This window comes from Ochotona princeps, chromosome 1, assembly GCF_030435755.1.
Source record: "Ochotona princeps isolate mOchPri1 chromosome 1, mOchPri1.hap1, whole genome shotgun sequence".
Classification (NCBI taxonomy): Eukaryota; Metazoa; Chordata; class Mammalia; order Lagomorpha; family Ochotonidae; genus Ochotona; species Ochotona princeps.
In genome coordinates this window covers 154413504-154430383 of record NC_080832.1, presented here as the reverse complement: position 1 = coordinate 154430383, position 16880 = coordinate 154413504, and positions in this window count along the sequence as shown.

Below are 16880 nucleotides of genomic sequence, written 5' to 3'. Positions count from 1 at the left end.
ATAAGACAGTCTCCATTACAGTTACTATACATATGCTTAAATGAAAAGCCACAATACAAAATCAACAGGAAGAAATAGAAATTTACAATGCTATGAAGTTAAATAACACGCTACTGAATGACCAATGTGTTGAAGAGAAAGAAAATCAAGAATATTCCTTAACAAAATGATGCAATCGTATGATCTATAAGTCATTGAAGAATTTAATGAGGGGAAAGAAAAACTGTTTTGAAGAGATGGAATTTAAAAAAAATCAAAATCCATGAGATATAGTTTCTGTTAATCTTTCTTGGTGATATGTCTTCTGCAGGCAACAAATAGATGGGTTTTGTTTGTATAATCCCGTCTGCTAATCTATGACATTCGATTGATGCGTTTAAGCCATTCACATTCAGGGTTAATATGAATAGGTGATAATTTGATTCTGTCATTTTAGCAATGGGTTGTGCATTAATTTAGTCTACTGTTGTTATTTTACTGAGATGTTCTTCACATTTGCCTTTGATTTTGGTGGGTGCGATTTCTCTTCTCTGTCAAGAGACCGTCTTTAAGTACCCTTTGTAGGGCAGTTTTGAAAGAGGTCTATTCTTTTTACTGTGGAAGAACTGTATTTCATTTGCAAAGACAACAGAAAGTTTTGCTGGGTAATCCTGGGCTAACTATTTTTTGCTTTTAGAATCTGGAATATGTCACTCCATTCTCTTCTGGCCTGCAGAGTTTCCTGTGAGAGGTCTCCTGTGAATTTAATTGGCATTCCTTTATATGTCAGTTGATTTGTTCATGTGCACATTTAAGGGTCTTTTCCTTATGTTTGATTGAAGAGAGCTTGATTATCATGTGTCATGGTGAAGATCACTTTTGGTCAAGCCTGTTGGGAGTTCTGTGTCCCTCCAGGATGTTGTTTCCCAATTCTTTCTCTAGATTAGGGAAATTTTCCCTGATTATTTCATTAAATACATTTTTTTAAAGATTTATTTATCTTATTACAAAGTCAGATATACAGAGAGGAGGAGAGACAGAGAGGAAGATCTTTCGTCCGATGTTTCACTCCCCAAGTGCGCCGCAATGGCCAGTGCATGCCGATCCAATGCCAGGAACCAGGAACCTCCTCCAGGTCTCCCACGCAGGTGCAGGGTCCAAAAGCCTTGGGCCATCCTCAACTGCTTTCCCAGGCCACAAGCAGGGAGCTGGATGGGAAGTGGAGCTGCCAGGATTAGAACCGGCGCCCAAATGGGATCCCGGGACTTTCAAGGCGAGGACTTTAGCCACTAGGCCGTGTCACCGGGCCCCATTAAATACATTTTTAAACCCAACTTCTCTTTCTGCACCTTCTGGGAATCGCATAACTCTTATACTTGACCTTTCAATAGTGTCTTTCAGTTCTTAAATATTTTTTTTAGCTTGACCCAGCTCTGCTTCCAGCTTTTTGCTTGTTTCCTTCTGGTGACAAGAAATATCTTCCAATTCTGAGATTCTTTCTTCTGCCTCCTTCATTCTATTTTGGAGACTCTCCACTGTACTTTTTATTCACTCCACTGCATTTTTCATTTCTGATATATCAGCTTTCATTTGATTCATTTCCAGTGTGACATATTCCTTAAATTCCTTAAACTATTAAAGTATTACATGATTCTTGTTGTTGATAAGAAGTTTCATAACAAGTGTTTTGAATTTTGTGTTCCCCATTTTCTCGATATCTTCCTCAGTGAACTCTGAGGTTGGCTAAGGGTTTTGCTCCTTTACAGGAGAGTATTCAGTAATATTCATTGTGACTGTGGCTCCTCTTTTACTATTGGTCACTGTACTTCTGCTTCCTTGGGACAGGTTTCTACACTCTGTCACCCACAGGTCTGCAATTTGATTTTATTTATTGTGGTTGGCACACATCTCTTTGTTTGCAGTTACTTGGGCCACTTTTTCCACCAAGTTCCAACTCTGGGTTCTCATGTTAGACATCTACCATGGTCTAGACAGCCCCAGCTCCTGGCTCACCACTCTCCACCTTCTGTGATACTGTGCTGAGGCTGCATTGTTGTCTGTACAACCTTTCTTCCACTTCCGGTTGGAGCAGGTCCTAGGATTAGGGAGACACCAGGTGTCCTATATAGCTAGGTTGATGGTGGTGCTAATCTTGCTGGAGCCTATTGGCTGTTAGGTCTGAGGGCCACACAGACCTGTTTTGACCCATATGCCATAGTTGGTATTATTTTCCTGTGGGACCCATGCAATGCACTGAGCTCAGTGAGTTCTCTCCCAGCTCTGCACATGCACAGTTCACTGTTGTCACTGCAGTTGTAAAGTTTTTCCACACTGTTCAGATTTGCACCTGATGTGTCACTACTAGAGTTCTTGATCTGCTGGTAGTCAGGACTGAGTTCTAAGCAGACCTGTCTTGGGTGGAACCTGTAGGATGCCACATTTTTGCAGTTCACTGAGCCAGAATGAGTTCATCCCAGCTCAGTGCATGCACAGTGCTGTCCTATCACAGCCTTTGCCTTCCTATACAAAATGCTGCCTGCTTTGGCTCTAGCAGGCAGACTAGGCCCTGAAGTCCATGTTGTTCCCACACTGCCTGTCTGGAACCTGCCACTCTGTTTCTGCTCCTGGTGAAATCCAACAGATCAGCAGACAGGCAGTTCTTTGGGTTCACCTCCTGATCTCTGGGGAAACGCCCCTTCCCACCTTGTTGCCAGTTGAGTTCTCACTGCAGGTGCAGTTCAGGTCACCGCTGGCTGAGTGTTGCTAGGGTATCAGTCACTGCCACACCACACTGTTGTATATGCTGCTTTCCTGTGTCTATCACTCTCCAGGTGCTCCTCTGCTGTCATTCTGCCTTCTCTTATTTCCTGGAATGTGTCCTCTCTGCTTAACATTGACTAATGTTTCTCTGTTAAAACATGTCCTTACCCTATTCTGCCATCTTGATTCTCCCTAGTTTCCTTTTGTTTTTCCAAAATACTTATTTTGAGGCCAGTGCTATGGCTCAACTGCCTAATCCTCTACCTCCAATTGCCAGCATCCCATATACGCATTGGTTCATGTGCTGGCTACTCCACTTCCCATCCAGCTCTCTGCTTATGGCCAGGGAAAGCAGCAGAGAATGGCCCAAAGCCTTGGGACTCTGCATCCACATGGAAGACCCAGAAGAAACTCCTAGCTTCTGGCTTTTAAATATGTACGTACATATTTTTTCCATTGGAAAGGCAGATTTACAGAGAGAAGGAAGATCTTTCACTCTGTCTCTCCATCTACTGGTTTACCTTCCAAAAGGCCACAAGAGCCTGAGCTAATCCAATACGGAGCCAAGAGCTTCTTCCAGGTCTCTCATGTAGGTGCAGGATACTAAGGCTTTGGGCCATCATCTGTTGCTTTTCCAGGGCATAAATAAGGAGCTAAATAGGAAATGGAACAGCTGGGACAGTGCCCGCATGGGAATTTGGTGCTTGCAGGTGAAGGGTTAGTGTGTTGAGCCACTACACTGGCCCCACAATTTCCTGTTATTTCCATATGCTTCTTACATTTGTGTATTACAATAAAAATTAAGATTGTGCAAGGGTTTAGTCTGACAGAGAAGCAGATAGCAGCAGTGTGAAAGTGCTCTCATCTGTTGGTTCATTCTCCAACTGTCCACTCACTCCAAGTCTCTTTACATGAATATTGGGGCTACAAATGTCCAAATACACAATGGAAAATACTTTTTCTGCCAATTTTTAAAGACCACAATTATCATTTATGAAGTTCACAAAAAAAAATTAACTTGAAGATATGTGGAGTCCACTGACAGATGAAGACCTCTGACAAACACAGCACAGCTGGTAACAAGTCTGAAATCCCCCGTGACCAGACATCGTCAATAACCACTCTTGAACATGAAAATCAAAAAGGTGTATCAAACAAAAAATGTATCTGTTGCAAGAGGTCCCCAGTTTCTGAAATGGTCCAATGTTTTAAATATACCTTGGAGTTCATAATAACTGAAAGTATCAAAATTGTCTTTTCTGTGAGCCACTTTGGAAAAAAAAAAAATCAACCACCTAGTCCCCAGTTTCCTTTTCTAGAATCCTTACCTTTATACTCTTTAAGGAGGAAAGCAGCCAAAGCAAATTCAGGTCAAGTCAGCAACAGCTACACTGGCCTGGTTTTCCTCTTGGTCTGCCTCTAGGTTTGAGTAACTGTGGTGGCATGAGGAGGGCTTTGTGGCAGATGGCACTTCAGTGGCCACATGCCAAAGAGATTACCCAGAAACAGGAGAGCTGAGACGGCCAAACTTCCCAATCCATCCTCTCAGGACCTACCAGCCCCTGGTGCTGCCTCAGTGGGAATCACAGCACTGACCATGCTGCTGGTGTGCAATGACCAACCTGGTTTTTCACGACTTGAACAAAGCTTAGCAGCCATTTAGCGACAGCAGCAACTACAAACACAACCAGGCAAATAAACAGGTTTTCACAACAAAATGTATTTCAACACTATCATATGCTTTCTCAATAAATTCAAATATATTTAACCCCACTTTCGATAGTCTCTGTATTGTAATATTAATTAAAATAGGTAGCCAATTGGTAGCTAATAATAGACTTACCTTATCTACTGCATCTGGAAATAACCTAATAAAAAGAAAGGTTTCAGCTATTATTCTAAAGCAGCATTCTAAACTGTAACGTTCATGTTAGTAGAGGGTGCCCTCATAGGCAGAGGGTGCCCTTAAAGAACTTTCGAGAAAGCTTACGTGAACCTCAGCCACCTGCATACAATGAGCAAGTGGCTATTTGTACATATGTAAATAAGCCATTTTTCTTTTAACACGGACATGTGTGTTGATGTACAGTTATTCTTTAAATGATACTCTGATAATAAAGTCTTTTAACGAAACGCACATCTTACAGAAATTCAGGCTTTGAAAATAACCTCGAGGGGCCAGCACTGTGGTGTAGCATGCTCCCCCACCACCTACAGAGTGGCCTCCTGGATGGCAGCTGTTCTGAGTCCTGGCTGCTCCACTTCTGATTCAGCTCCCTGCGAATGCGCCTGGGAAAGCAGCAAAGGGTGGCCCAGGTGCTTGGGCTCCTGTACCCGTGGAAGAGACCTGGATGAAGCTTTGCTATTCCTGTCCACTTCCAAGGGGGCATGCACAGTGAAGTTCCCCAGAGCCTTACCATAGCAGTGTCCAGGAAGTCTTCTGTCGCACTGATCAGAGATACATCTGAGACCAGGTCTTCCATGGTCAGAAATCCTGTCATCCTCTCAAACCAGGAAACTATGTAGCCGAGACAGAAAAGGCAGATGGAACCACACAGGACTGAGTAATTGCAGCCTAGTCAATGAAAATTCTCTAGGAGATTTTCTCAGGCGACCAGAATGGGACTAAAGCTCCTCTTCCCTGCACATGTCCAGGTAGGCCTGGCTCTCACATCTGCCATGCGGAAGACTCATGATGGAGCCAGAAACCTCCAGGAGCCTCCTAAGCTCTCGGGTTCTCAGCAGGAATTGAAGACTTAGCCAGGATGGATGCCAGAAAGCTCCAGAAGGGACTGGCAAACAGGAGACTGAGCTCAACGGATCTTCCCAACACAGGGGCAAACATGCAGAAAGCAACCTGTCAACGGAGATGCAGAACTGGGAACGGCTCCACCCAGTGCCACCCTGATGGCACTCGATGGGCCCAGGCCTGGCTACCTTTCTTAGGTCAAACACAGCTGGCTAAAACAAGGTTTGGCTTATCATAGAAATATATATTTGATTTCATATTAAGTTGCTAGGATGGGAATAATTTATAACAAACTTTAAAAAAAAGACTTATTTTTATTAAAAAGGAGACATGGAGAGAAGGAGAGACAGAAAGAAAAATCTTCCAACTGTGGGTTCACTCCCCAAATAGCCCCAACAGCAGAAACTGAGCCATTTGGAAACCAGGAGCTGCTTCTGGGTCTCCAGCTGTCCTTCTCTCTGCAAATCTCCATTTCCAACAATAACATCAGTAAGTCAGAAAAAACAAACAAAACTTCTGTCACCTTCCTAGAATATATTTACTCAATAAAGCAAAGGCCATCTGAAGACCATTTTTTGCTGAGACAGGTCAGAAGAGAAAACGGCTCTTGCTGAGCAGGAGTTTGGATAAACAGCTCCTTACAGAGCCTTGAACACTGCATTTCAGAATCAAGCACCCTGCTGAACATCACAAACAAGCCTCAATGGGAACTGGGAAAAGCTTGCACTATCTGAAAATTCCCTGATCCCAGACCCAGGAAATCAAAATTGCTGGTGACAGAGCCCAGGCAATGGTTAACTCTCTCCACGTGACTGGTGACTGTAACATAGGCAAGGTCTGAGACATTTCCTGCATTTACATCAGAAAAACCTTCACTTTAGATTCAATCACCTGGGGGCCTAGAGCTGTGGCACACTGGGTTAAGCCACTACCTGCGGTGCTGGCATCCCAACTGTTCTGCTTCCCCTGTCTCCCTGTCACTACACCTGGGAAAGCAGCAGAGGATGGACCAAGTGCCACCTGCTTGGGAGACCCAGCAGGGATTCCCAGCTCCTGCTTTTGCCCTGGTCCAGCGCTGGCTGTAGTGGTATCAATCAACAGATGAAACATCTTTCTTTGTGTCCCCTCTGGCACTTTGCCTTCCAAATGCATGAATGCCTAAGTCTGTGGGCACACTGAGGTAGATGCGGGCAGCCAAGAGACCTTAGAATTTCTCACCTCTTGTGCAAGAAGCCAAGAGAAATAACTCCCTCAGGACATTCTCTCTCCCCTGCACCCCCATCAGGGTCCCTAAGGAGACAGCCAACAACCATCTCCATCCCTTGGCACCACTGTAGCCTGGCAAGGAGTGGCACACCTTCTCTCTCTACTCTTCCAACCCTCTTCCCCTGTGGACAGAGGAGGGAAGGCAGGAACATTTTTCTCAGCCATCCCACTGCCCCCCAAACCCAACCCTCTCCATCCTAATCAAAAGTCCACAATGGTCTGCAACCTCCTCACCTTTGCAACAAATATTAAAATTTAGAAATGCAAGTGGTATCCCAACAGCAAGAAACATAATTATGTTCCAAATCATCCACTGTCTATAAAAAATATTACTGAGTCCTTTAGTGCGTTAAAGGAAACAAAATGGTATGTTTAATTCAAAGCTCAGAGAAACATTTTTGGTGCGATGATGTCGAAAAATCAAAAGAATTGAATCATCTGTCTTCTGAAACTATATTTTCTCCATCCTTAAATTCATGATTAAAATTCCATGCTCTTTTATGTTAATGTGATCAAACTTACCCCAGGACCTCCCCTCAAGAAGTGACCTCAACTGAGGGAGGTCAGTTCTTAAAAAAAAACAAAAAAACAAAATTTGAAAGAGTAACAGAAGCAGGGACACACACACACACACACACACACACACACACGGACAGCTCTCTCTCTCTCTCTCTCTGAGAAAATAGCTCCTTCTTCTTGCTTCTCTCCCCCCTCCCACCCCCAGAAAGCTGCTGCGCTGGCAAAGCTAGAACTGGATCCTGGTTTCCCACAATGGGGTGCAGTGGCCCAAACACTTGGGCCATCTGCTGCTGCTTTTCCCAAACACATTAGCAGGTAGCTGGATTGGAAGTCAAGCAAATTGGTGCCCGTGCTTGGCATTACAGAAGGTGGCAAGCACTGTCCACTATCCCATGAAGCTATGCTTTAAAATACCTCGGTTCAGCACAGTGTGATAGCTCAGTGGTTACATCCTGGCCTTGCAACCGCCAGGATCTCATAAGGGTGCCGGGTGGTATCCTGACTGCTCCACTTCCCATTAGCTCCCTGCTTGTGGCCTGGGAAAGCAGTACAGAACAGCCCAAAGCCTTGGGACCTTGCACCTGCATGGGAGACCCAGAAGAAGTTCCTGGCTCCTGGCTTCGGATCAGCTTAGCTCTGGTCATTATGGCCATTTGGGGAGTGAACCATCGGATGGAAGATCTTTCTGTCTTTCCTTCTCTCTGTAAATCTTCACAATAAAAAAAATCTTTTTTAAAAATAAAATACCTTGGTCACCACTCCAGCTCTCCCCGTCCAAAACTATTTTTTGTCACCATTCCATCTCCCTCCCCACCATATATTTGTTGAATACAGATGTAGCAAAGTGGGGATACAGATGTGGCAAAGTGGGGATACAGATGTAGCAAAGTAGGGATACAGATGTGGCAAAGAGGGGATACAGATGTGGCAAAGTGGGGATACAGATGTGGCAAAGTGGGGATACAGATGTGGCAAAGTCGGGATACTGATTTTTTCTCTGATTTGGTCTCCATGGGACAGAATAATGTAACACAACTAAACCCACCCTAATCCTTCAGGTTACCCAGAGCTTCAAGCAGTGACAAGGTGACACTTATCTTTGGGATCAGTCCCTGCTGAATTAGTAAAGGCTCATCTTCTTCAGGACCATCCATGAAGAACTGCCGAACACAGGTGAGCAGCAGGGAGATATGCCCAAAGGCATGCTCATCCAGCTCCTAGGCAGGAGACCACACTGCGTCACCACTCACGTCGGCAGTTCAACGCAGGTACTTTGGGCACACCAGAAAGCAAAACATACTTGCCTTATTGATGGAGCTATCAAGCTTTTGTAAGAGCAGACGACTGTATTTTTGAGGGGAATGGCTCTCTTTCTGTTCAAAGTATTCTTTGATTTTCTGAAATCTATTACCATCAAATGCATCGGTAATGAGTGACTGAAGCTGGAAAGGCAACAGTGTGCAAATTACTCCTCACCCCAGAACATTCTATAATATCTCTAGTTCATATTATCTGTAATAATTCAATGTGAAATAGAGGTCAGCATGGAACAGTGTTGAATAGGAGGCAATCACGTAACAAGTGATCGAAGTTTCTCGGCTTGTTAATACTCAAAGGCAGCAGAGAGCCTGTCCCGTGATGCTGACACACCCTAAAGTTGGAGACCCACTTGACTGGAAACATGTGATCCTACAGGTGAAAATTCTTAGCAATGCTGGCAATCTTATAACCCTAAAATGCTCATAAAGTCACACAAATGATCCTAGTAGAAAAAAATTAAAATTCCATTACAAACAATGGAAGCTGATGAATTCACAAATTGGCCATTTTGAGATTGATTTGTTTTCCAACTAAACATTATCCAAGACCTGTTTTAAGTACATACACTTGTGTAACATTCTTAACTATCACCTCTAAAGGATGCCTGGAGCTGAGGTCAAACCTCCGGAGAGCACCCAGCGGGGCCTCCTACTCTCATCCTCTACCTCCTATCCTGCAACTCCTATCCTCTACCTGGCAGCCCCAGTCCTGCCTGCTGAAAACTCTACCATGGCTGTCCCTCCTCTCAGAATCAACCTAAACCTTTGGTTGTCATCTGCAGGTCTCTGCGTGGTCTGATCTCTGGCTGACTTCTAGGTCAACCCTCCCTTGCTGCCGAGTCCTCGGATAAGCCAAGCCCTTCCCAGCACAACTGCTCCAAGGCCAGGCTGCAGTCTCCCTGCCCCTTTCCCTGTGACTGGTTCCTCCCCATCTCAGTTTGTCAGGTAGATCTTCCAGGGCTACCTGTTGTAAAGGAAGCTAGTGCCTCCTTGCATCTCCAAAGCTTTCCCATTCTGACACCTAATTCCTCTTGGCTGGGAACCTGCCTCCCTGACTCTGCCACAATCATGTGTGCAAGCACTGCTTGAGCTTGGTTCATTTCTGGCTGCTTACATCCAGCACAGCACTAAGGCACAGGATCCTGCAGCCTAGGGCGCTCAGGGTGGCTGACGGTGAAAACTGACCAGCAGCGTGGATGCACTGGATGGGGGAGATTCAGGAAAGGATAGATTTCTCTGCTTCTGGCTTGAGAACTGAAGAGACCATTGTGCTGATGGCCCCTGGGGAACAGGGAAGGGGCTGGAACTCACCCACACAAACAACAAGAAACAGTCTTTACCAAGAAAGCAGCTTGTGCAAAAAAAAAGACTTAAACATTCAAAGAATCCCACTTCAAAGTTTTTTTTTTAAGCCTTCTATTGTTTCCCTCAACACAAAATTTTAACTGTACGTTCCACTTCTTTCAGGTCAGAGTAAAACAGCATTTCAAAACAAAACTTTACAAATACAGCACGAAGATTACCAGCAAAGTGCATCCTAATTAAACAAGTTTACAAAAAAAAAAAAAAAAGCCAAACTCCATCGTGCCAATAAAGCACAACTGTTTAGAACCAACCATTGTCAAATGTCAGGTTGCAAAGTACAAACTAAACAAAGGGTCTCTACTCAGGAGTCTGTTTTCCGTACAAATTTAAACAACACCGAAGGGCTCCCATACTGAAAATTTCAAGAATCAAACCACAAGAGAAATGTCCAGAAACTTTGATAATTGTCTGAGCTCTCTATTTTTTTTTTTCAGGAAACAAGCCCTGGTTTTGCAACACCTTACCACCACATTAAAAAACTCCATGTTCCCTGCTCACTTCACCCTCACAATGGAATTGGAAAGTGTGAGACACACAGTATTTTAAAGTCCACTTTGAAGTCTAGACAGAGGTAACGGTGCTACTTCTTGAACTTGACCAAAAAATTCCCCAATGGTGTATTTTTGTCATATTCTATCACCACTATTTACGAACGCGAAAACAAGGGATATGAAGTCAAAGACCCAAATCCAGACTGACTTTTTCACCAATGGAGTATTCTAATTAACGCCAATTAAACGAATGTTGCAACTCGGGCAGAACCGCACCGCGGGTGCCTTAGGAGGTCTTCACTTAGTCGCAAAAGTTTTCTGTAGTCCCAGCGTTTGGGACCATGGGTCTGGACCCAGAGAGAGGGACTTGAAAAAATCTGCCCGGTCGCTTTCTAACTTGAATCCCCCCTTCCGGAGCGCTGTAGTAGCGAGGAACTAGATCACCATTCCGCCGCCGCCCAAACACTCAGACTAAACCTAAGGAGCTTGAAGCCGCAGACCAGACCAGCTGCCCCATCCCCTGAGCTCAGAGCCTCCCCGCCAGCTTAAACCTCAGCCCGCCAGGCTAGTGGCCAAGAGACCAGGGCTCAGTGGACTCTGGGTTCCACTGGGGACACTCACCCGCGGCATTGTGCTCCTCCGGGCCCGATGCTGGCCTTCCCTGGTCCCTGGTCCCTGGTCCCTGGTCCCCGGCTACTGGCCCGGGGCGCGCCGCTCACCTGAGCGCGCACACCTGAACTATTCTCCATTCCACCTCCCACGAGTCGGGCGGGTGGAGGATGCTGGGTAGCAGGTGTCTGGATTTAGAGCTTCTCCAGAAATACTAGTTGATGGACAGGCCGCTGAAACCTACAACAACTCTGATTGAAATCAAGACACATGCGCGTCTGACTAACCAGCGCACTCAGGTCGGGACACCTGGGCGCGCGCTCACAGGCGCACCTGCAGAAAATGGTGATCCCTGCAACAGGAACTCGGTGAAAGCTTTCCCTCCTATGCGGAATTACGAAGCCAGAGCTGGTGAAGCATTCTCTCTACGCGTCAAAGCCCTTAGAGCTGATTTTTGTGCCCTGATTGGAATGGATCCAAGCTACACTCTTTCCCTGCCAAGAACCAGGCCTGCCCCTAAAATTACAACAATGCTCCCGAGACCATAGAGATATTTTCATTTTGCTTTGCTTAAATGCCCTTCTGCGTGAGTGGCAGAAAAGGGGTGTTTGAAAAAAAAGACAAGTGAATACAGTAGCAAAAAAATAAAACTGCAGTTTGAGTTTTTAAAAATGTACTTTTATAGAAAAGGCAGATTTACGGAGAGAAGGAGAGACAGAAAGATCTTCCATTTGTTTGTTCACTCCAAAAATGACCCCGAAGGGCAGAGCTGAGCTGATTTGAAGCCAGGAGCTTCTTCCAGATCTCCCATGTAGGTTCAGGGTCCCAAGGACTGCGGCCATCCTCTAGGCTTTCCCAGGCCACAAGCAGGGAGCTGGAAGGGAGTTGGAACAGTCAGGACAGGAATCAGTAGTGTCCTGGTGCTTACAATTGGAGGATTAGCCAATTGGGTCATCATGCCCACCCTCAAAGTTTGTTTTCTTTCTCTCTCTCTCTTTCCTTCCTTCCTTCTTTTTCCTTTATGATTTTTCTTTTTAAAAAATGACGCTTCCACTGGAAGTACCCCTTGAGTAAAAATCAATAGACACTGTTACTAGATGCTGTGCTATTTCATGCAGTGGCATGTACATGCGTCCACATCAAAGCTATAGAGGACGCAACTGGAGTCTCCTTTAGTCAACACAGGCTTCCCCTCACACTTTCAGTGTGATCCTTGGGCTGTGTTTCCCAGGTACTAGTGTGGGAAGAGGGATTGAAAGTAGAGCAGCTTGGACCCAAAGCAGCACCTGCACGGGATGTTGATGATGCCGATGGTGGCTTAGTCCTTGAGGCCACATCACCAGCTCTATCATCAATTATTTTCAGATGAGGTTGGGGGCATGATTTGGGGAAAATGTATTTTATGTATTCTTTGGAACTCTGCAGTAGCAATACATGCAAATCTTCAGGGGAGAGTAAAATACAATAACTATTATTAATTACATTTTTACTTTGATCAGCTTCCTTTTTTTTTTTACCAGACATTTTATAGCAACACAGAATTAGATGCTCTTACTGTTCTCAAACAATACACAGGAGAGGCTTTGCATCTTTAGTAGATTCTTAGGACGCATTTAGAAATTGAGTTTTCTTTACGTTAAAAGGTTTCATTTTGGGGGCCCAATGCGGTGGCCTAGCGGCTCAAGTCCTTGCCTTAAACGTGCCAGGATTCCATATGATTCTAATCACAGCAGCCCCGCTCCCATCCAGCTCCCTATTTGTGAACTGGGAAAGCAGTTGTGGTCACTTGCGGAGTGAATCATAGGACAGAACATCTTCTTCTCTCTTCCTCTCTGTATCTCTGACTTTCCAATAAAAATAAATAAATCTTTTTTGAAAGTTTGATTTTTGAAGGGTGAGTATCCTGTAGTCACACTCTGAAAGGGGTGAGCCAACAAACCTAACCAGGTTTGCACAAGATCGGAAGCTAATTTTCATGCTTTTTCAGTGGTAATTATAAGTGACTTTCTGGAGTTATTTTCAAGCCACTTATGGATGTAAAGTAGCACATTTACCAAAATAACGATATTTTTAAAAATTTCAAGGCAGGAATGTTAATCTAACTTTGGAAGACAACACAAAAGCTGCGGGAAGGCTGAGGCGGCAGAACCCGGCACAGTCCGGCAGCAAAGACAAGAAAGACAAGGTGGGTGGGGCGTAACCTCCCCCCCCACCCCAAGGAGGAGACCGGTGCCTTCCCTGCCGCCTGGACCAGCTGAGAGAGACCTTAAGCAGAAACTCTGAGTAAAGCCAAGGGGCAATAGAGTCCCCGGGACGTGCGATGTTGAGAATGAACCAAGCTTTGTTCCCCCGCCTTCCGGATTTTTTTTTCCCCGTTGGTGAGCAGAACTTCGCTGCCTCTGGAGAGCTGCTCTGAAAGCTAGCCAACTAAGCAGGCTTGCCTGTGCCCTTGGCTGGACCGCGTGGACCACGCGGATAATCCCGCGGATAATCCTTCATGGTCTCAGGCTGATGCGCGCCTGAGACGCATTTGCTTCCCCCACACCCGCCAGCTCCTAGCTGGCGGCCCCCCACCCTGGCGCATCCCAGGGAAAGCAGTGTCTGAGTTTGGAGCTGTGCTGGTTCCGAATTGCCTCCTCTAGCAGTGAGGCACAGCAAGGGGTCGGCTCTCTCTGCCTAGGGCTGCAAAAAACAATTGGCTTTGTCCCCTCCTGGCGTGGCTAGGGGCTGCAGGCGTGCCACGCCCCCTCCCTTTCCCTTCAGCCTGGGATTTCTAGCCGCGCAGCCCCCCACACCTCCCCTCGCCGCCGCTGCTGCTGGAGACCCTCTGGAGCCGCGGTGAGGGTCATCGCTGTTGCTGGAGAACCCCAGCACCAGAGGCGAGGGTCCCAGCTGCTCCTGGAGATCCCCTCTCGGCGTGGGGGAGGGTCTCCTGCCCTGCTGCGCCCCCTCCGCTTCCCTTGCACCTGGGCTCTCCAGCTGCCCGGTGCCCCTTCCATTCCCCTGGCAGCACAGCTGGGCTCTCCAGGAGTGCAGTGCCCCCTCCCCTCGCCACTGCTGCTGGAGTCCCATGGGAGCCGCAGCGAGGGTAGCCGCCACTGCTGGAAACCCCCCGCACCCGAGGCGCCCGGGCTCCAAGAAAGGACAGGACCCTGTCTACCGTGTTCCGGGGAAAAGACCGGGGTCCAGTCTCCTGGGTCCAGGAGAGAACGTGGCCCTGTCTCCAGTTCCGGAGAGAGGACCAGGGCCCTGTCTCAGAGTTCTGGAGAGGACCAGGGCCTGTCCAAGGTGTCAGGGGGAAGACCGGGGCCCTGCTTCCTGGGGTCTGGAGAGAGGACCAGGCCCTGTCTCGCGGTGTCCAGAGTGAGGACCGTGGCCCTGTCTCCCGTGGTCTCTAGCCACGCCTCGCCCCCTTCCCCTCCCTTTGTGGCAGTGGTCTCCACCTGCGCGGGGAGAGGAATCCTGTCCTGGCAAGGCTGGGGTCTGAAGCTGCGCCGCGCCCCGCCCCCTCCCCTCCCCTAGCCGCGTGGCTGGGTGTTATTGTGGGTCGCTCTGACTAGGCTGCAGCTCCCACTGGTATATGTGAGGGCCTAGTATGTGCTGGGCAGAACCAGGCTGGACTGCAACAGCCATTGGTCCCAGTTTATGTTGGGCCTGAAAACAGAACCAACCCAGCAATTGCAACCACCAGCTGATCCAGGAGATGGACTGTGCCGGGCCCTGTGCTTGCTAGAACATACGAGAATCTGGTCTATAAATACCTCACAATTTCTTTGGGGTTCTCCCCAATCGAAATGCTGGACTCAGAGCCCTGGCCAAGAAAAGACAGAAGAAAGAACAAGTCAATCAACCACCTCAGCTCTGTGTTGCCAGCGAAATACTGGGCAAATGAAGACTCTATGACTATGTCAATCAGTGGATTCTTCAACAACCCCCTCGTGCTTGGAGTGGTGAAAATGGCAGTGATTCATAACTGATGAACTATTAAAACCACTTGAGCAAGGATGTCAGAGCATGCCCCACATCCGGGACTTGGGGTGGGTGGGAAACTGGGAGGGGCTTCTCCCTCAATAACCCCCTTTACCTCAGATACAAGAAGGAAACAATATGGACATAATAGTCTTACCCACCTCCCTATAGCTCCTGAACCTTGTTACCGTAATTAACTAGGTAAAGATTGTCAACAATATAATTTTCAAAAATAAATAAAAAAATGCAAAAAAAAAAAAAAAAAAGAAGAAACGAGTTCACTCCCAGCTCAACTTATGCTCAGTCCTTTCCCTTGCTTTTGTCTCCTTACGCAAAGTGGCGACCAATTCGGCTCTATGGGGCTGACTGGGCTGTGAATCCACCCTGTTCTCGCACTGCCCATCTGGGATCTGCTGCTCTGTCTCTGCTCCTGGTCAAATCAAATGGACCAGCAGGACGGCCAGTTCTTTGGGTTCACCTCCCAAGTTCCCAGTGCAAGTCCCTTCCCACCTGGTTGCTGGTGGAGTTCCGATTGCCGTCAGCTGAATGCTGCTGGAGTATCCATCACTGCAACACCACACCGTTGTGTCTGCTGCTGTGTCGGCTGTCCTGTGTCTGTCAGTCTCCAGGTATCCCTCTGCTGTTGTTCTTTTCTCTATTTCCTGGAATGTGTCCTCTCTGCTTCATCCTGATTAAATGTTTCTCCATCTGTTTAAACGTGTGCTTACCCTATTCTGCCATCTTGATTCTCCCAGCAGTGAACTTTCATAGAGCAGTCACTGCGTTCTTGGAATACTTGATTATTCAGCCATCATTCCATCCAGTAACTACTATGATCACCCACATTTTACAGATGCAAGAAGGTAAGGAGAAGAAAGTAACTAGCCCAAGGTAATACAGCCTATTAGTGACAGAATCATAATGCAGTCTCAGGAAGGCTGGATCCCAAAGTTTATACCTGCACTTTAATCCATCCTGCTACACTTGTATACTGGCACTCAAGGATGTGTCCTCAGTCCTCAGAAACCTAGTTTTGCTTACTACTTAATCATATTAAAATGGAAGATTCAGAAATTGAATACTTCAAATACTAGTCTCCACAATCTAGTCTTCATTGATTCATCAAATATATACTGCAAATGGCATGGTGCTATATAGATCCATGAGGAATATGGTGTTTGCTAAGGATTATGTCTCAAAGAAACTAGTGCTGTACACTATAGGTGTGTGTGTGTGTGTGTGTGTGCACACGTGTGTGTGCGTGTGCAGTGGGAGAAAGAGATTATGTATGAGTACAGCTACACAGACATGGCTCTTCATAAACTGGATTTGGAAAAATGTTTCAGGTAGATATTTATACAAAGAGGAAAAGAAATTCTAGTAGAAGTAAAAGAGCAAGTACATATAGAGATCAGGAATGTGTAGCAACCAGATGAAAAATTGGTAATATGGCGCTATATATATATATATATATATATCCCGATGTGCCTAGAATAATACTGCTTTACACTTGTTTTCTCAATTCAATGACTATAAAGGCCTCTTTCACACTTACTTATCCCTTCTGGAAAAATCAGATGGTTACCCTAAGTATAGACTATAATGAGCAAGCAGGTGGAGCCTTCCCTGAAGTGTAGAGTGACCCAAGAAGCGCTTTGCGCTGAACTATGTAGATTCTTCTGTAAATACGGAGACATCATTAAATATTTAAGTGTGCATATTTTAGGAAGATAAGGTAAGGAAAACCAGGAATGTGAATACCAGTTGTGAGGTTTCTGCAACAATTTTGGCAATATAGAACTAAGATCTAGACCAGGATAATGGATGTTGAAATGTGAAGAAGTGGACAAATGC